Below are 22,093 nucleotides of genomic sequence, written 5' to 3'. Positions count from 1 at the left end.
TCCAGAATGACTTATAGAGAACTCAGGAAAGCTTATAGAGAACTCAGAGATATCGACAATCCAAATTGAAGATACGAAGATTGGAGATATTGACAAGTCATTTCTTCACTAGAGAACTCAGAGTTATCAACAAGTCAACATTCATTAGAGAACTCTGAGTTATCGATAAGTCAAATTCCACTAGATAACTCAGAAATATCGATAAGTCAAAATTCACTAGAGAACTCCGAGATATCGACAAATCAAAATTTGACTAGAGAACTCTGAGATATCGACAAGTTAAGAAGCCACTAGAGAACTCAGAGATATCGATAAGTCAAAGTGAAGATATGAAGATTAGAGATCTCGACAAGCCAAATTTTCTTATAAAGAACTGAGAGACCTCTACAAGCCAAATTAACTATAGAGTACTAGAGATCTCGATAAGCCAATATACTTATCGAGATGTCAAGTTCTCTATAGACTAAACTGGAGATCTCGATGTAAAATCTCAAAGTACAAAATTGCAGATAAGTTCAATATCCAAGATTAACAATCAACAAACAATCCAACCAGCTGGATTGACAAGTCTACAAAAAGCAGCTTGAAGGATGTGCAAAATCAATGGTGAAGATTAACTGACAAAGGAAGATCAAAGTAAACACTGGATGCTAAGATATGCTAAGGCAGAAATGGAAGATACACTTTTCCTAAAATGGAAATGACAAGTGACAGTTTACTAAAGTTAATAGCATGTCTTATTGTACACTGTGTAAAAGAGCAGTTAACTGAATTATAAAGTTAACACTGGTCCTTTAGTCAGTTGTAACAATTTAGATAGGATATCTTGTAATTCTCTCAAGAAGAAGCTAAGCTCTTTATTAATAAAGAGCCTAGAAATTTTGTAGCAAAACATTCATAATTTTAATATAAAATTAAGTGAGTTTTGAAGATCCGTGTTCTTTATTCTTGCAAGTTTAATTTCTGCATGAACACATTTTCACTACAATATTTAATTTACTTTGTTCAACCATAAAAGATTCAAGAAAAGCCTAAAAACAGTAAAACACATTCACCCTCCCCCCTCTGTGTAATTTGTTAGGTCACACACACTGTAGAAGGGGGTTGAATACAGTGTTTAGCTCAATCAAATCGAATTAAGAACACATGTAACTGAACACAGATTTTATTCAACACAATAAACTCTGTTACAATATGGAACTGTCCTCTCTCAGTGATGAACAAATTATCACGAGAGCTGCTAGGGTTACAATGAATAATAAACTTGATTATGATAACACATATAGTGTAAACCCTATGCCTGTGTTTATATACTACACAATTACAAGATAATGTTCTAATTGATATCGAATATAATTCTGCTTCCTAATATATATCAATCAGTTATCTTTTCTTCCAAGTATTCTATTCTTCATAGAATTCCTTCTTCATGCATATCTCTTCTTGTATTTGTCTTGATCTTCTTTCCTTTCAATCAGCTGCCTTCCTTATCTGAAAGTCTCCTTAAATCCTGATATTATCTCCTGATAACTTAAATTCTGACAACTTAAGTTCTGATATCTTAAGTCCTGACTTCAGTATAAGTACTGATTTTCAGTTAAGTACTGATTTGTCCTGTTTAAGTAAGATCTGAAAACTAAACACAAATCATATTAGACATGATATCACAAATATATCTAACAATCTCCCCCAACTTGTAAATTAGCATAATATACAAGTTTAACAGATATTTGATGATGTCAAAAACATTAAGTACAAATGCATGAGAATTTGATTAGATAACTACAACTTACAGTCCTTTCAACTTTACCATCCTTAAGATCTGATATCAGCTTCAGTCTGTATACACTTCAGAATTTAAGCAGTTGTAGATCTTCGACTTGGCTTCAATTTCTGATCTCTTTGATGTTAGGAGTTGTTCTGAGATAGTTCTTCAAAAGACATCTCTCAGCATATTCAAGTTCATTGACCATCCTCCTTTTAGCATTTTTCAATTCAGCTGTATCTTCACCAGTTTGAAAAATAGCAACCCTGAGATCATTTATTTTAGCTTTACTTATGTCCTGATCAAGTCTGATCATATATGCCTTGTCAGACTCTAGATTGAATTCCACAGCCTTATAACCCAGAAAAGTAGTTATGATCTTAGCAGTGTTAGGCTTCATTTCAATAATATCACCTTTGTGATCTCTGTACTTGGGACAGTATGGGCTGTCAGACTTTACAGAGTAAAGCTTCTTCTGTCTTTGAATTTGTGACTTTAAATAACCTGCAGCACCATCTGTTAATCTATTTTTCACTTGAAGTAGGAATAGAACATGTTCCAGTTCTTCAAAATACTTCAGTGGAATAACATTCTGCCTGATATGGAATACCCTTCCATCTGTCATAAAATATAACAAAATATGTTCTTTCAAAACGGAATGGTAAACCATTTTTACAGATTCAAGTTGATTCAATCTTTCAGGAGTTGCTCCTACTCCTGGTTCACTTAAGGAAGTTGGATCATTGGTAGTGTTGTGTATTCTCCTTTCATCAGAACTACCCAATCCAGATTTATTTCTTGCTTCCTTTCCTATAACAACTCTTGCTTCAAAACCAATTGATGTAGTCTTCAAAGGTTGAGTCTGTTGAGCTTTGGTGAATCCTGGTAGGAGTATATTTGAAGGTTTAACATAAGCAATGTCAGAGGTTTCCTTTTCCTTAACTTCTGATATCAAGTCAACTTGAGCTATGTCAGAGGTTGCTTGCTTCACTGTCATATCAGAACTTACTACATCTTGACTCTGAACAACATGAGCCATGTCAGAGGTTGTTTGAGAAATATCCTTTTTCATCAGAGTAAGACTAGCATCTTCTTCATCAATTATTTCTTCATCCATAACTGGTATATAAACCTTTACAGGTTCATCAACTTTTTCTTTGCCCTTGGACCTTGGATCTACTTCCACTTGTGATTTAGGTTTGGCTTGCCTCAGAATTTGTTCTTTCTTTTATCACAATACCCTTAAGCATTGGAAGTTTCTGTTCAACAACAGAAGCTTTAGATTGTCTTGACACTTTCTGCTTTGAGTCTAGCTTCTTCTTCCTTTAGACTCTCAAAGTCCATTCCTGGATTTTCTTTAAGAAATAATTTCTTTAAAATTTCTTCATCAAGTTCCAGATGTTCACCAGAACTTATCCTTTTACCAGTATCAGAACTAATTCTTCTCCCAGTATCAGAACTTATTCCTTGACTTGTAATTCTAGCTTTACCTAATGAAAATCCTTTGCCTTGACCTTGACCTCTACCCTTATCAGAGTTTCCCTGGTCATCATTTCCATCATCCTTTCCCTTCAGTGTCTGAATAGATTTGTATTTGGACTTAATCACTTTCTCCCCCTTTTTGGCATCAGCAGGTAAAAGAAGAGAAACAAGCAATTCCACTGAGGATTGGATCTCATTGAGTTGATTTTGATGAGAAGCTTGATTCTTTAGAATTTCATCAATCTGAGTTTGTTGCTTCTCCTGAGTTTTCTCAATGTAGGCAATTCTATCAAAGGCAGGCTTGAAAAATCTGTTCTTTTCAAGTTTCACATTCATATCTTTCTGGATCAAGGTTTCTTGAATTTTATTCACCTTGGCATGAGTTGTTGAGTGTTGACCTTGAAGGTGCCTAGTACTCAATGCAGTAACTCTCAGCTGTGCCTTGAAATCATCATTTATCAGCATTTCATCAGCTTTTGCCAGATGCTCAGCAAGAATCTTTTCAGAAGGAACAAAACTAACTGTGTTCCATTCCTTAGTCCACTCCTTTCCTCTAGGAGTTTCACTCCAAGGTATTGGTGCATCCCCTCTAACAAACTTCTTGACTAAATCAGCTTTGCATGGAGCTTGTTGAGGTGCATGTCCTGATGGACCAGCTGCATCAGCATCTAGATTAGTAGCAGCTTCACCAATAGTTTTAGCATTATCAGCATCAGAACTTATAGATCCAACAGTATCAGCATCCTCTGATAGAATAGCAGTATGTGAGGCAATAGAGGCTTCAACATCATCCTCTAAATTCTGATCAACAGCCAAATCTTGATGCCCACCTAAAATCTGATTCTCATTATCCAGATTCAAAATTGGTGTAGTTGGAACATCTTCATTGAAATCAGCATCTTGAATTGGTGTTGATGGTGGAGTGAGTTGAGTTGGTGGAGCTTCCAAGTACAGAACCTCATGCACAATCAAGTTATGAATATCAATTTCAGCACTTGTACCTGGGTCATCAGTATGTACTTGTTCAATTATAGGTGACACAGGAGGTGTAGGCACTCTCTCTTGAGTAGTTTCTGGTTGTATAGAAGGAAGTGATTCAATAACAATTGGTTCTGTTGGGATCAGAGATTCCTGACCCCCTTCCTTAGCTGCTTACTCATCTTCTGAATCTGACTCAACTATGTCCCTGTGAGCTCTTTGCTTTTTCATTTTCTTCAAGGGTGGAGACACTGTAGGAGCTTTATCATCAGGATTTAGCTTTCTAAGCCTTTTGAGAGGCCCAGAACTCCAAGTTACAGTATCTTTCTGAGAAGAGACCTTCTCAGCTTCTACAACAACAGGTTCTGACATAGGAACCTGTTCCTCAAAATCCGATTCATCTCTGAGAATAAGTCTCCTTTTCTTCTATTGAGACTGAGGTACATTCTTTGTCCTCTTTGGTATTGAAGATTAAGGCTTCACTGGATGTGCTGATGGTTGTGGTTCTGAAGTTTGAGGTGGTTGTGTAGAGGTGGTAGGTGCTGATGGTTGAGGTTCTGATGGTTGGACATCAGGATATAGTTCAGTGTATTTAACTGGATTATAGGTTATTAAGGCTTGTTTGACAGATAAAGGAACTTGGAGGGGTCTTAACACAGCCTTCTTATTATCAGTAGATAATAAGTCATTAAAAGCTCTTTTAGCTAGTCTGAATGATGGAATTAATTCACTAGCTGATTGGGGCTTATCATCACAACAAAAACTATAAATAAGCTGACAGGATCTAGCAAAGTAAATAGTGTTTCTGTCTTCTGTCATTCTATCCCCAATGAAACCTAAGACAACACTTGCATAATCAAAATCAGTTTGGTTAATGAGAGCATACCCGATTTGTTGGCTGAATATGGGGATTGCATCGAAATTAGAACATTTGTTTGCAAAAGCCTTGGTCATGCAGTCAAAGAAGAAACTCCATTCCCTCCTTATGTAAGATCTCTTCAACTGACCCAGTTTGCCAATGTCCTCTCATACCCCAGACTGGCCATCATGTTTTGAAGAACTGGCTCCTCAACAGTAGAATAAACACAGTTCTCAGGAAACTGCAGTGCTTGTCAAACCGTGGCCAATATCACGACATGCTCATCCTCCCCTGATGAAAAAATAATACTTGGGGACCCTTGAGCACCACCATCAACATATACTCCGCTTCTCTTGAACTCCAGCACTTGAGTACTAGAGACGGCATCAGGTTGGGTCAAAGCGTAGCCAATATCAGAACTAGTAAGAAAGTCCTGAATGAAGTGAAGTTCTGATGGGGCTTCAGCCTTACTAAGAATCGCGGATAAGTTATTAGGAACAAACTTAGCCCCATTAAAAATTACGTCTTTTGGTGCCATCTCTGTAAGAAATTAAGTGAGTAAGAGAATGTTTGCAAAGTATTTATGAAAAGTCCTGAGAGAAAAACAACTTCATAAAATAAGAGAGAGAGAGAGAGAGAGAGAGAGAGAGAGAGAAAGTAAAAGAGATTTAGAATAGAATAGTAAGTAAAAGATTAAAAAATCTTTTATCTCTCATATATACACTCTCGCCACTCAACAGTTGTATTTTTTGAAGCATGAGATACACTTTACGCCTGACACCATGTGAATAGTAAATAAACGGTTAGAGCAGAAGTTAATGGGCATGTAAAATAAGCAATAATTATCGTGCACATGCAGTTTTTCAGGATATACACATTAACCACTAACCCATAATGATTATGACTGATTTATCTCACATAAACCAATATTCTGTAAAAATATGATCGTTGAAGTAATGACCAAAAATAAACCAAGTAAATAAATACTGCCACGTCAGCATCAGAACTTGATTATTAACATAATTTAAAAGTCATCAGAATATGGCTCCTTTTCTCGAAAAGTGAATGTTTATCCTGTAATTCTTCACACAAATACTAATATGGGTTCAACAGAATTTAATCATCAGAACTTCCATCAGAACTTGTCCTCGGAATTTATGCAACCGACACTTAAACTGTTCATCTAAAACAACATTTATCACCACAGTAATTTTCATCATTCATATGGAGTGTATGTGTGTGCAGTAAGCTAAATATCAGACAAAGAGTAAAGTCTGATTCACTTCAGTACATCTTAGAAATAAGGCATAACCAAGAACTTTGCTCAAAATATGTCATTATTCTGAAGTCTACTATAAAATGAGTTCATGCATGAGTCCACCTCAACTATTTTATGCTCATTTTATGCATCTTTTGAAATTCCTTTTTACAGTGGCTTCTCAGTGTAAGTGAGTCACGATTGCTTATCAGAATTTATGTTGTTATCAGAGTATTTCTCCAGTAATCAGAGAATGTGAAAAGTCACCAAGAAAATTTTTAATTTTGCTTTTCTAGTGCATATTACTTAATACCAGCAATACACTTGGGTCGTCCCTTCCACATTTGTACTCTAGATCTCAAATGAGTACTTGATATTTATTTCTTTTCTTTTCTTTTTCTTTTGATAAGTGAGGCTTATCAGCACTTAGTACATCCATCAGATTTACTAACATCAGAACTCAACAGATAAGAAGCACTATTCTAGTTTTTGACTTAGTAATAAGATACACAAAGTAAACTTTAACTAAGCTCAATATCAGAATTTGCTTGTGTCAAAAGATTTCCACATAAACAATTACTTCAAACATGGGATCTTTAGTATTTAAAGACTACCAGGCCAGCATCTAGCACAGTTATCCTCATTGGATTGAATAGTCACAGAAATATTTATATCACTATCAGAGTTTAGAAATTCACATCAGACAACAATCAGCACTTAAGCAAATTTCAATTTAAGCACAGAATACATAAAAATAGTAATATATGTAAATACTGATCATAAAGTTTGATGTATCAGAACATAAACTAAGCAGATTTAGAGAAAGAACGTGAAACCATTCCAAGTTCATTTACCAATCTTGTAAAAGTAGCTGCACACAGTGGTTTTGTGAAGATATCTGCTAGTTGTTGATCTGTTGGAACAAAATGCAATTCCACTGTACCTTCATCCACATGTTCCCTTATGAAGTGGTACCTAATGCTGATGTGCTTTGTCATTGAGTGTTGAACTGGATTACCTTTCATAGCAATAGCACTTTGATTATCACAGTAAATAGGGATTTTAGAAAATTCTAACCCATAATCCAGTAATTGATTCTTCATCCAAAGAATCTGTGCACAACAGCTTCCTGCAACAATGTATTCTGCTTCTGCAGTTGATGTGGAAATTGACTTCCATTTCTTGCTAAACCAAGAAACCAATCTACCTCCAAGAAATTGGCAGCTTCCACTTGTGCTTTTCCTGTCAATTTTGCATCCTGCAAAATCTGAATCTGATTAACCTATTAGCTTAAAGTCTGATTCTCTAGGATACCACAATCCTAGATCAGCTGTACCCTTAAGGTACTTGAAAATTCTTTTCACAGCTGTTAAGTGAGGTTCTCTTGGATCTGCTTGAAATCTTGCACAAAGACAGGTAGCATACATGATATCAGGTCTACTTGCAGTTAGATAGAGTAGTGAGCCAATTATACCTCTCTAATCGGTAATATCTACTGATGTACCAGTATCCTTATCTAATTTTGTTGCAGTGGTCATATGAGTGGATGCACTTGAACAATCTTGCATTCCAAACTTCTTCAACAAATTTCTGGTGTACTTAGATTGAGAAATAAAAGTTCTTTCTTCATTCTGCTTGACTTGAAGGCCCAGAAAATAGCTAAGTTCTCTCATCATACTCATTTGATATCTTGACTGCATTAGCTTGGAAAACTTCTTACAAAGTCTGTCATTTGTAGAACCAAAAATGATATCATCAACATATATCTGCACCAAAAGTAAGTCCTTTCCATGGTTGAGATAGAATAAGGTTTTGTCAATTGTCCCTATGTTAAATCCACTTTCCAGAAGAAACTGAGCTAATGTCTCATACCATGCTCTTGGAGCTTGCTTAAGGCCATAAAGTGCTTTATCAAGCCTGTAGACATGATTAGGAAATTTGGGATCTACAAAGCCTAGAGGTTGTTCAACATATACTTCCTCTTCCAATTCTCCATTAAGAAAAGCACTTTTCACACCAATTTGAAAGACTGTAAACTTTTTGTGAGCAGCATAAGCCAAAAATATCCTTATGGCTTCCAATCTAGCAACTGGTGCAAATGTTTCATCATAATCAATTCCCTCATATTGAGAGTATCCTTTTGCAACCAGCTTTGCTTTATTCCTTGTAATTATGCCATCACTTTCAGTTTTGTTTCTGAACACCCACTTTGTACCAACAACAGATCTGTTCTTTGGTCTTGGCACCAGGGTCCAGACTTTATTTCTTTCAAATTCATTTAACTCTTCCTGTATTGCTTGCACCCAATCAGCATCTTGAAGAGCTTCTTCCACTTTCTTTGGTTTAGTCTGAGATAGAAAAGAGTGATAGAGACATTCATTTGATGTAGCTATTCTAGTTCTGACACCTGCATCAGGATTTCCAATAATTAAGTCAGGTGTATGTGCTTTAGTCCACTTCCTTGCAGATGGAAGGTTATCTCTAGAACTGGATGCTCCCCCATGATCCATGCTATCTCCATCAACATTTTAATTTCCAGAATTATCAGAACTTGGCCCATCAGAACTTGATGAATCAGAACTTGAAGAGCCTGTTGTAGATTCCAATGCTTCTTGAGATGTGGTTGGATCTTCAGTATGCTCCCCCTGCACAGGTGCATTTTCCTTTGGCGTAGTCACCATAGTTTCAATAACATCAGAGTTTAATCCATCAGAGTTTGAAGTATCAGGATTTAGACTGTCAGGATTTACAGAATCAGAATTTAAAACTTCATTTTCGAATCTCAGCTGATCATGATCATTGAAATCTTCAAGTCCAGTAATCTTCTTATCATCAAAAGAGACATTGATAGATTCCATGACAACCCTTGTTCTTAAATTTTAGACTCTGAAGGCTTTTGTGGAAAGTGGATATCCAACAAAAATTCCTTCATCAGCTTTTAGATCAAATTTGGATAGCTGTTCAGGATGAGTCTTAAGAACAAAATACTTGCATCCAAATACATGAAAATACTTCAGATTTGGCTTCTTTTTTGTTAGATATATTTGATAATGTCATGGCTAATATGTTTTATGTTTAGATTTCAGATCTTATTTGAACAGAACAAATCAGTACTTAACTGATCAGTACTTATACTGGAAGTCAGAACTTAAGGTACTGGAAGTCAGAACTTAAGGGATATCAGTACTTATGTTATCAGGAGATAGATATCAGAACTTAAGTGCTGAAGGACGATCAGATAAGGACAGTAGCTGATTAAAGTTAAGAAGATCAAGATAAACATAAGAAGAGATATGCATGAAGAAGGAATTCCGTGAAGAATGGAATACTTGGAATAGAAGATATCTGATTGATATATTTTAGGAAGCAGAATTATATTCCATATCAATTAGCGAATATCTTGTAACTGTGTAGTATATAAACACAGAAATAGAGTTTACACTAGAGGTGTTATCATTATCGAGAATATTATTTATTATAACTCTAGAAGCTCTCGTGATATTTTGTTCATCACTGAGAGATAACAGTTCCAGATTGTAACAGAGTTTATTGTTTAAATAAAGTTTGTTTTCTGTTACATAAGTTCTTGAAGTTTGATTTGATTGTAATAAACACTGTATTCACCCCCTCTACAGTGAAAGTGTGACCTAACAAGTGGTATCAGAGCTATCTGTTAACACACATACAGTTAAAGATCCAAACACAATCATGTCTGACACAGAAACTCCAACTAAGCCTACCAAAACTGAGGAATCATCAAAGATATCAACTCAGAGTCGATATGAGACTATCAGAGTTCCCATATTGAGACCATCTGAATATCCCATATGGAAGGTAAGGATGACCATGTTTCTGGAAGCAACAGATCCAGGATACCTTGATAGAATCAGGGAAGGGCCTCACAAACCTACCAAGCTCGCTGTTGTAGTTGCAGGTGAAGCAGCAATGACCGTACCAAAGGAAAAGACTGATTACACTGCTGAAGATATAGCATCTATTGCTAAGGATGCCAAGGTACGTCACTTATTGCATAGTGCCATTGATAATGTAATGTCAAACAGGGTAATCAACTGCAAGACTGCTAAGGAGATATGGGATGCACTGGAGACAAGGTGTCAAGGAACTGAAACAGTTAAGAAGAACAGGAAGACAATACTCACTCAAGAGTATGAACACTTTGACTCTAGGACTAATGAGTCATTGACTGATGTATATGATAGATTTGTCAAACTCTTGAATGACTTGTCATTAGTAAATAAGGAGTATGATCTTGAAGATACAAACCTCAAATTCCTGTTAGCTCTTCCTGAATGTTGGGATTTGAAGGCAACAACAATAAGAGACAACTACAATCTTGATGAAACAACTCTTGATGAAATCTATGGAATGCTCAAGACCCATGAACTTGAGATGGAACAAAGAAGCAAGAGAAAAGGAGGAAAGTCAAGGACAGTTGCTCTCAAGGTTGAAGAGGAATCCCCCAAACCACCTTCCTCAAAGAAAGATAAGAGTAAAGCTCTTATCATAAAATCTGATACTGAGTCATCAAGTTCTGAGAGTGATGATGACTCAGATTCTGAAAGCTTGCCTGAAACTGATGCTGATGAGGAGATGATGAAGCTGTGTGCTCTTATGGTGAAAGGAATCACAAAGAATGCATACAGGAAGTTCAGGAAGGGAAAGATGTTTTCCAGGAAAGGCATAAGTTCTGATAAGAAGAATTTCAGAAGATCTGAAGGAAAAGGAGGAAAGTCTGACAGAGGAGATTACGCTAATGTTAAATGTTATAATTGTGGTGAGAAAGGCCACATATCTCCTGATTGCAAGAAGACCAAGAATGACAAAGGCAAAGCTCTTGTCACAAAGCAGAAAAGCTGGACAGACACCTCAGACTCTGAAAGTGAGGAGAACTATGCATTGATGGCAAATGCTGATAAATCAAGTTCTGAGAGCAGTTCTGAAGCTGCTGAAACAAAGGTACCTCAGACTACTTATGCTTTTCATACTGATGATATTGATGAGTTGAGAAGATATCTTAAAACCATGTTTGTTAGTTATAGAGATCAAACTTTAACATGTGAAAGATTAACTTCTGAAAATCTTGCTTTTAAGAAAAGAAATGATTTCTTAGAAAAAGAGTTAGTCATGTTTCATCAAACTCAGCAGGATAGAGATAATGCTTTTTATATTAGGGATGAAGTGCTAAAAATGAATGAATCTCTAAAAACTGAGTTAGAAAAGGAGAGAGAGATTATCAGAACTTGGACTAACTCTGGCAAAACAACTCAAAATTTGCTAAGCAGTGGAAACTGGAAAGAGGGTTTAGGCTATGGAGTAAATGAAAAAGGAACTGTAGAAATTAAGCCTGTTGATAAGCAAAAGCCGAAGTTAAAACCTGTTAAGTTTGTAACTGAAAAATCCGAAAATGAGAAATCAGAAGTTAAAAAGGAATTAGCTTCTGACAAACTAAAACAGGAAAAGACAGCTGAAGTTAACATAGGCTTAATGACGAAGAAGCAGCTTAAGCATAAGCTGAAAGATGTTAAGGATACAAACAAGGTAAAATCACCTAGGAAAAACAGGAATGGAAAGGAAGGTGTGAATAAAAGCAATAACTATAAATCTGTTCCTGATGCTCCTAGGAAAGCATGTCATAACTGTGGAAGTTCTAACCATCTGGCTTCTTTTTGCAGGAAGAATAAGAATATTAACTCCTTATCTACAAAGTCAGGAGTTAAGAGTCAGTCTGTTAGATACAAACCACAAAATCCTTGTTTTCATTGTGGTAGTTTATGGCATTCCATTTATACTTGTAAGGAATATCATAGTTTGTACTATGATTATTATCAAATAAAACCTTCTTTAAAGAAAGTTTCTGTTGTTCCTTCTAGTATAAGGTCTGATAAGAAAACTGTTAACATAAAATCTGATGTTAAATCCGCTGCAAATGTTAACAAACCTAAAAAGGCCAAAGGATCCAAGCAAGTCTGGGTCCTTAAAACTAATAATTAGTGGTCTTTTTGATTGCAGGGCAACAGGAAAAATATTCTAGTTCTGGACAGTGGATGTTCAGGACATATGACTGGAAATAAGGCCCTGCTATCAGACTTTGTGGAGAAAGCTGGCCCAAGTGTTTCTTATGGAGATGGCAACATTGGAAAAACCTTGGGATATGGCAATATCAATCTTGGGAATGTCATTATTAAAGATGTAGCTCTGGTCTCAGGACTTAAACACAACTTACTGAGTATAAGTCAAATCTGTGACAGAGGTTATCATGTTGATTTCTTTGCAGAACATTGTGAAATAGTTAGTAAATCTAAAGGAAAAATTGTTCTGAAGGGATTCAGGCGTGGTAACATTTATGAAGCTAAGCTTTCAACAAGTTCTGATGGTTCTGCAATCTGTTTAGTGAGTAGAGCCTCAACTGAAGAAAGCTGGAATTGGCACAAGAAACTCTCTCATTTAAACTTCAACAAGATAAATGAACTGATCAAGAAAGATCTTGTGAGAGGACTGCCAAAATCAGTGTTTGTTCCTGATGGTCTTTGTGACTCATGTCAGAAAGCTAAACAAAGAAAATCTTCGTTCAAGAGCAAGACTGAATCATCAATTCTTGAGCCTTACTATCTACTTCATGTTGATCTATTTGGTCCAGTGAATGTCATGTCTATTGCAAAGAAGAAATATGCGTTGGTCATAGTAGATGAGTTCACCAGATACACATGGGTGTATTACTTGCACACAAAAAGTGAAACTGCATCTATCCTGATTGATCATGTCAAACATCTGGATAAATTGATCAAAGATTCTGTGAAAATTTTGAGGAGTGATAATGGCACTGAATTCAAGAATTTGATAATGGAAGAGTTTTGCAAAAATCATGGAATAAAGCAGGAATTTTCTGCTCCTGGAACTCCACAGCAAAATGGAGTTGTTGAAAGGAAGAATAGAACTCTAATTGAAGCTGCATGAACAATGCTTGAAGAAGCAAAGCTTCCAACCTATTTCTGGGCTGAAGCTGTGCAGACTGCTTGTTTTACTCAAAATGCAACACTCATTAACAAGCATGGAAAAACACCATATGAGATGGTGAAGAACAAGAAGCCAAATCTCAAATACTTTCATGTATTTGGATGTAAGTGTTTTGTTCTCAAGACTCATCCTGAACAGCTATCCAAGTTTGATCTAAAAGCTGATGAGGGAATCTTTGTAGGATATCCACTTTCTACAAAAGCCTTCAGAGTCTATAATTTGAGAACAAAAGTGGTCATGGAATCTATCAATGTCTCTTTTGATGACAAGAAGATCACTGGACTTGAAGATTGCATTGATCATAATAAGCTGAGATTTGAAAATGAAGATTCATATTCTGATACCTCAAGTCCTGACAGTCTAAGTCCTGATACTGTAAATTCTGATGGATTAAACTCTGATGTTATTGAAACTGTGGTGACTACGTCAAAGGAAGATGCACCATTGCAGGGGGAGCATACTCAAGATTTTATCACATCTCAAGAAGCATCAGAACATACATCTGGCTCGTCAAATTCTGATTCGTCAAGTTCTGATAAGCCAAGTACTGACAGTGCTGAAAATCTAAATACTGAAGGATCCAACTCAGAGAGCATAGTTTCAGGGGGAGCATCAGAAAATGAAATCGAAGACAGCATGAATTATGGGGGAGCATCCAGTTCTAGAGAAAATCTTTCATCTGCAAGGAAGTGGACAAAATCACATACACCTGATTTAATAATTGGAAATCCTGAGGCAGGTGTCAGAACTAGAACAGGTACTTCGAATGAATGTCTTTTCAATTCTTTTCTCTCTCAGACTGAGCCAAAGAAAGTGGAAGAAGCTCTTCAAGATGCTGATTGGGTGCAAGCAATGCAGGAAGAGTTGAATGAATTTGAAAGAAACAAAGTCTGGACCTTAGTGCCAAGACCCAAGAATAGATCGGTTGTTGGTACAAAGTGGGTATTCAGAAACAAAACTGACAGTGATGGCATAATTGTAAGGAACAAGGCAAGGCTGGTTGCAAAAGGATATTCTCAACAGGAGGGAATTGACTATGATGAAACATTTGCTCCAGTTGCTAGGTTAGAAGCCATAAGGATATTCATGGCTTATGCTGCTCACAAAAAGTTTACTGTCTTTCAAATGGATGTGAAAAGTGCTTTTCTCAATGGAGAATTGGAAGAGGAAGTATATGTTGAACAACCTCCAGGCTTTGTAGATTCCAAACATCCAGATTATGTCTACAGGCTTGATAAAGCACTTTATGGACTTAAGCAAGCTCCTAGAGCATGGTATGAGACTTTAGCTCAGTTTCTTCTGGAAAGTGGATTCAACAGAGGAACTATTGACAAAACATTGTTCTATCTCAACCATGGCAAGGACTTACTTTTGATCCAGATTTATGTTGATGATATCATTTTTGGGTCTCCAAATGCCAAACTTTGCAAAAAGTTTGCCAATCTAATGCAGTCAAGATATCAGATGAGTATGATGGGAGAACTTAGTTATTTTCTGGGCCTTCAAGTCAAGCAGAGTGAAGAAGGAACTTTTATTTGTCAATCTAAGTACACCAGAAACTTGCTGAAAAAATTTGGAATGCAAGACTGTTCAAGTGCATCCACTCCCATGGCCACTGCAACAAAACTGGATAAGGATACTGGTAATTCAGTAGATATTACTGATTACAGAGGTATGATTGGCTCACTTCTCTATCTAACTGCTAGTAGACCAGATATCATGTTTGCTACCTGTCTTTGTGCAAGATTTCAAGCAGATCCAAGAGAACCTCACTTAACAGCTGTAAAAAGAATCTTTAAGTATCTTAAAGGAACAGCTGATCTAGGATTATGGTATCCTAGAGAATCAGATTTTAAATTAATAGGTTACTCAGATGCAGATTTTGCAGGTTGCAAAATTGACAGGAAAAGCACAAGTGGAAGCTGCCAATTTCTTGGAGGCAGATTGGTTTCTTGGTATAGCAAGAAACAAAAGTCAATTTCCACATCAACTGCAGAAGCAGAGTATATTGCTGCAGGAAGCTGCTGTGCACAGATTCTCTGGATGAAGAATCAGTTACTGGATTATGGGTTAACATATTTCAAAATCCCTATTTACTGTGATAATCAAAGTGCTATTGCTATGACAGGTAATCCAGTTCAACACTCTATGACAAAGCACATCAGCATCAGGTACCATTTCATCAGGGAACATGTGGATGAAGGTACAGTGGAATTGCATTTTGTTCCCACAGATCAACAAGTAGCAGATATCTTCACAAAACCACTGTGTGAAGCTACCTTTTCAAAATTGGTAAATGAACTTGGAATGATTTCAGGTTCTTTCTCTAAATCTGCTTAAACTTGTTCTATGTTATCAGACTTTATGATCAGTATTTACAGAATTAATCTCTTTGTATATTCTGTGCATTAATTGATAAATGTCTTCAAGTACTGACTGTTGTCTGATATATGTGTCTAAACTCTGATAAGTGATATGTCTGTTTCAGTAACTCTTCTATCCTATGAGGATAACTGTGCTAGATACTGACCTACTAGTCTTCAATAAATAAATGATCCCATGAAAGAAGTAGTTATTTATGTGGAAATCTTATGACACAAGCAAATTCTGATAACTGAGCTTAGTTAAGTTTACTTTGTATATCTTATTACTAAGTTACAAATTAGAATAATGCTACTCATCTGTTTAAGTTCTGATTCTAGTAAAACTGCTGAATGTACTAAGTGCTGATAAACCTCACTTATCAAAAGAAGAAGAACAATAATCAAAGAATAATATCAGGTACTCCTTTGAGATCTAGAGTAAAAATGTGAAAGGGACGACCCAAGTGCATTGCTGGTATTAAGTAAATATGCATTAGAAAAGCAAAATATTTTCTTGGTGACTTTTCACACTCTATGATTACTGAGAAATACTCTGATAATAGCATAAATTCTAATAAACAGTCGTGACTCACTTACACTGAGAAGCCTCTGTAAAATAGAATTTCAAAAGATGCATAAAATTAGCACAAAAACAGTAGAGGTGAACTCATGCATGAACTCATTTATCAGTAGGTTTCAGGATAATGACAGATCTTTAGCAAAATTTTAATTATGACTTATTTCTAAGATGTACTGAAGTAGATCAGACTTTACTCTTTGTCTGTTATTTAGCTTAATGCACACACACATCACTCCATATGAATGATGAAATTTCTGTGGTGGTCTATGTTATTTTAGATAAACAGTCATTGTGTCACTTCTGCACAAATTCTGAGGACAAGTTCTAGTTACACGTTCTGATGATTAATTTCTGACGTTCATAACTAAGAACTTGTATGAGTATTTACTAAGATAGATATTCCTTGTTCGAGTTAAGACATTATGTTCTGATGACTGTTAAGTTCTGGTATAGGTCTAAGTTCTGATTTTTCAGTCTAACCCTTTACTTAACTTATCTGTGAGTAAAATTTGGTAACAGTCTCAGATTAATTTCGAAATGTTGAAGTGGAAGATTAATAGTCTATGGTTAAAACATAATGGCACTCGTCCTTGAACAGTTCACTCTTGTTCCATGTGCACATTCCTTTTCCAATGACTGTTATTCTTTTTCAAAGTCTAGGGAGACGAGGTAGATTTGATTCTACCTGTCTGCATTCAATATCTTCGCGTCTCCTGGCATTCTCTTGCCTATATACACAGCCACTTCACATTAGTCTTTTCATCACACTTGTATCACAAATTCAGTCTTGTTTTTCATTTACTATCACAAATGGCTGAATTTGGCTGGTTCTACAATTACGGTGATGAGACTGTGCATGTCTTTTTGAATGGAATTCCAACTCCCTACCCTATCACCAACATCCCTCACAATCTCTGGATTCAATTTCCAGAGGTTATCAAACGTGATCTGGTGGCCGTTCGAAGAGACCTTCACCTTCGTCGTATCCGTCAGCAAGAGCGAATCATACGACTCGCCATCTTGTTTGTCGAAGATAGGAAGAGGAAGATGACTTAATCTCGTCTTCTTCCTGTTCTTCTTCATCCTCAGCTTTGTCAGGCTTCTTAGCTAGGACTAAAGCTGTTGACGTTAGGATTAGAAGCTTAGGGAAAATCTTGTATTGATGTAATTTCTATTTCATTTATGTATTGACTTGATATATTAATGAAAACTGTTTTTACTTCAAGATTTTGTCTCTGAGTTATTTTATCTTGTGTTGATAAATCCTGCTTGATATTCTGATGACCATTTAAATTTTGTCTTAAGTTCTGATTTAAGTTCTGATTCTTTGTCAGCACTTATTCATCGAAATTATCTCGGTCATTTTTAACATGATTCATTTTCAGAATATTAATGTTGCAGTGCAAAATAACCAATCAGTGATAACGGGTTAAAATTTGAATTGTTTCCATTGATAAATGGAACAGTTTTTCCTTGAAACTCGGCATATGAAGCTGAGAAGGCAACTTCTCAGAAGGATTCTGCAATTGGGGGTTCTAGGCTTCTCAAGAGGCTTAGACGTATGACTGTTCCTGCAACTCCCAAGGAATCCACATCAACAAGGAAGTACAAGAAACAGAGGGCACAGAGGCCAGTTTCAGATGATGAGGAGGAAGTAGCTAAGGAAGGGGATCAGGAATCTCTGATCTCACAAGACAAGGAATTTGCTCCAGTCACTTCTTCTCCATCAACTCCATTTCAGGAACCTGTATCTGACAAGGCTAATTTACCTTCTTTATCTCTTGTTGATCCAGGCACAAGTGCTGAAATTGATATTCAGAACTTGGTTGTGCCTGAAATACTTTTCTTAGAAGCTCCAACAGCAAATAATCCTTCCACAACACCTGTTACTGATGCTGTTCAAACTCCTGAGTTATCACTAACACCTTCTCTGCATCAAGATGATGATCAGATTTTAGGTGAGCATCAGGATATGGCTGTTGATCAGAACTTAGTATCAGATCAGCAATTAGAGGATGTTGAAGCCTCCATTGCTACTCATACAGTTGTCTTATCAGAAGATACTGATTCTTTAAGTTCTGATGCTGCAAATGTTGGAGATACTGGTGAAGCTGCTACAACTGTAGATGCTGATGCAGCAGGTCCTTCAGGACATACTCCTCCACTGACTCTTCCTAAGTCTGAACTGCTAAAGGAGTTTGTTATCAGGGATGCACCAGTACCTTGGAGTGAAACTCCTGCAGGACAGGAGTGGACTAAGGAATGGAACTCAGTTTCATGTGTTCCAAATGCTTTACATCTTGCTGAGCACTTGACTAAAGCTGATGAAATGTTAAATTCTGATGATTTTAAAACCCAGCTTAGAGTCACTGCATTGAGTACTAAACATCTACAAGGTCTTCATTCCAACACTCATGCAGAGCTACACAAGATTCAGGAGAACTTTATTAAACAGGAACAAGTTTGGAAACTTGATAAGAAAAAGTTCTTCCAACCTACCATTGACAGGGTTGCTTATATTGAGAAAACTCAAGAGAAGCAACAAGCTCAGATTGATCAAATTCTGACAAATCAAGCTTCTCAGCAATCGCAACTTACTGAAATCCAGACCTCAGTGGAACTACTTATCTCTCTTTTATTACCTGCTGATGCCAAAAAGGGGGAGAAGGTAATTAAGTCCAAATGCAAAACCAACAAGTCACTGCAAGGACAGGATGATGGAAAAGATGACCAAGGAAACTCTGGAATGGGTAGTGGTCATAGTCAAGGTAGAAGATTTACATCAAGACAAGCTAGTCACAGAACAAGTTCTGATACTGGGAAAAGAATAAGTTCTGCTGCTGGTAAAAGGATAAGTTCTGATGAACTTCTAGATCTTGATGAGGAAATGTCAAGACAGTTATTTCTTCAAGAAAATCCAGGGATGGACTTGGAAAGTTTAAAGGAAGAAGAAGCCAGACTTAAATCAGAGAAAGTCACATCTAAATCTGAAGCTTCTGGTAAAAAGTTACTTCCAAAACCTAAAGGCATTGTGATCAAAGAGAGGATACATACTGAAGAAACTTTGGCTAGATCACAACCACAGATAGATCCAAGATCCAAGGGTAAAGAAAAGGTTGGTGAACCTATCAAGCCTTATGTACCTCCTGAGGAAGAAGAAATTACTGATGGAAAACATAATCTTGCTCTGACTTCAAGAAAAATTCTTAAAACAACCTCTGACATGGCTCAAGTTGTTCAGAGTCAAGAAATTGTAAGTTCTGATATTCAGAAGAAGCAAGTAACCTCTGACAGTGCTCAAGTTAACTTGATATCAGAAGATAAATCTAAAACACTCCTACCAGGATTCACTAAAGCAAAACAGACTCAATCTTTGAAGACTACTTTAAGTGGTTTTGAAGCAAGAGTAGTTACTGGAAAGGAAGCTAGAGATAAAACTGGATTGGGAAGTGCTGATGAAAGAAGAGTACACAACACTACTGATGATCCAACTTCCTTGAGTGAACCAGGTATTGGAGCAACTCCTGAGAGATTGAATCAACTAGAATCTGTACAGATGGTTTACCATACCTACTTGAAAGAATACATCATGTTGTATTTCATGACAGATGGTAGGGTTTATCATATAAGACAAAATGCCATTCCATTGAAGTATTTTGAAGAATTGGAGCATGTATTATTCTTACTTCAAGTGGATGACAGAATAACAGAGACTGCTGCAAACTACTTAAAGGAACAGATTCAGAGACAGAAAAGACTTTATTCTGTTAAGTCTGACAGCAGATATGTTCCAAAGTACAGAAATCACAATGGTGATATTGTTGATATGAAGCCTAATACTGCACAGATCAGAACATATCTTGGTATTAAGGGGCTTGAATTCAATCTAGAGTCTAACAAAGCTTATGTCATAAGACTAGATCGGGAGTTGAGAAAAGCAAAGATTAATGATCTCAGAGCTGCAATATTTCAAACTGGTGAAGATACTGCAGAGCTTAAAGATGTCAAACGGAGAATGATTGATGAACTCAGATATGCTGAGAAATGTTTGTTGAAGAATTATCTCAGAACAACTTCTGACATCAGAGAGATCGGAAAATGATGAAGCCAAGTCGAAGATCTACAACTGCTTAAATTCTGATATTTATACAGGTTGAAGTTGTTATCAGAAGTTGAATTGGTAAAAACTTTAAGGACTGTAAGTTGTAGTTATCTTGTCTATTTCTCATGCATTTGTACTTAATGTTTTTGACATCATCAAATATCTGTTAAACTTGTATATTTTGTTAATTTACAAGTTGGGGGAGATTGTTAGATATATTTGATAATGTCATGGCTAATATGTTTTATGTTTAGATTTCAGATCTTATTTGAACAGAACAAATCAGTACTTAACTGATCAGTACTTATACTGGAAGTCAGAACTTAAGGTACTGGAAGTCAGAACTTAAGGGATATCAGTACTTATGTTATCAGGAGATAGATATCAGAACTTAAGTGCTGAAGGACGATCAGATAAGGACAGTAGCTGATTAAAGTTAAGAAGATCAAGATAAACATAAGAAGAGATATGCATGAAGAAGGAATTCCGTGAAGAATGGAATACTTGGAATAGAAGATATCTGATTGATATATTTTAGGAAGCAGAATTATATTCCATATCAATTAGCGAATATCTTGTAACTGTGTAGTATATAAACACAGAAATAGAGTTTACACTAGAGGTGTTATCATTATCGAGAATATTATTTATTATAACTCTAGAAGCTCTCGTGATATTTTGTTCATCACTGAGAGATAACAGTTCCAGATTGTAACAGAGTTTATTGTTTAAATAAAGTTTGTTTTCTGTTACATAAGTTCTTGAAGTTTGATTTGATTGTAATAAACACTGTATTCACCCCCTCTACAGTGAAAGTGTGACCTAACATTTTTCTTCACCATCTCATATGGTGTCTTTCCATGCTTGTTGATAAGTATTGCATTCTGAGTAAAACAAGCAGTCTGCACAGCTTCAGACCAAAAATAGGTTGGTAACTTTGCTTTATTAAGCATAGTTCGTGCAGCTTCAATAAGAGTTCTATTCTTTCTTTCAACAACTCCATTTTGCTGTGGAGTTCCAGGAGCAGAGAATTCCTGCTTTATCCCATGGTCTTTGCAAAACTCTTCCATAATCAAATTCTTGAACTCAGTGCCATTATCACTCCTTATGATTTTCACAGAGTCTTTGACCAATTTATCCAGTTGTTTGACATGATCAATCAAGATAGATGCAGTTTCACTTTTTGTGTACAAGTAATACACCCATGTGTATCTGGTGAACTCATCCACTATGACCATAGCATATTTCTTCTTTGCAATAGACATGACATTCACATGACCAAATAGATCAACATGTAGTAGGTGATAAGGCTCAAGAATTGAAGATTCAGTCTTGCTCTTGAATGAAGATTTTCTTTGTTTTGCCTTCTGACATGAATCACAAAGGTCATCAGGAGCAAATACTGATTTTGGCAGTCCTCTCACAAGATCTTTCTTGACTAGTTCATTTATATTGTTGAAATTTAAATGAGAGAGTTTCTTGTGCCAATTCCAGCTTTCTTCAATTGATGCTCTACTTAACAGACATATTGCAGAACCATCAGTACTTGTTGAAAGCTTGGCTTCATAAATGTTACCATGCCTGTATCCTTTCAGAACAACTTTGACTGTAGATTTGCTTACAACTTCACAGTGTTCTTCAAAGAAATCCACATGATAACCTCTGTCACAG

Source organism: Apium graveolens, chromosome 3 (assembly GCF_009905375.1).
Source record: "Apium graveolens cultivar Ventura chromosome 3, ASM990537v1, whole genome shotgun sequence".
Taxonomy (NCBI): Eukaryota; Viridiplantae; Streptophyta; class Magnoliopsida; order Apiales; family Apiaceae; genus Apium; species Apium graveolens.
This window is presented reverse-complemented; position numbering follows the sequence as displayed.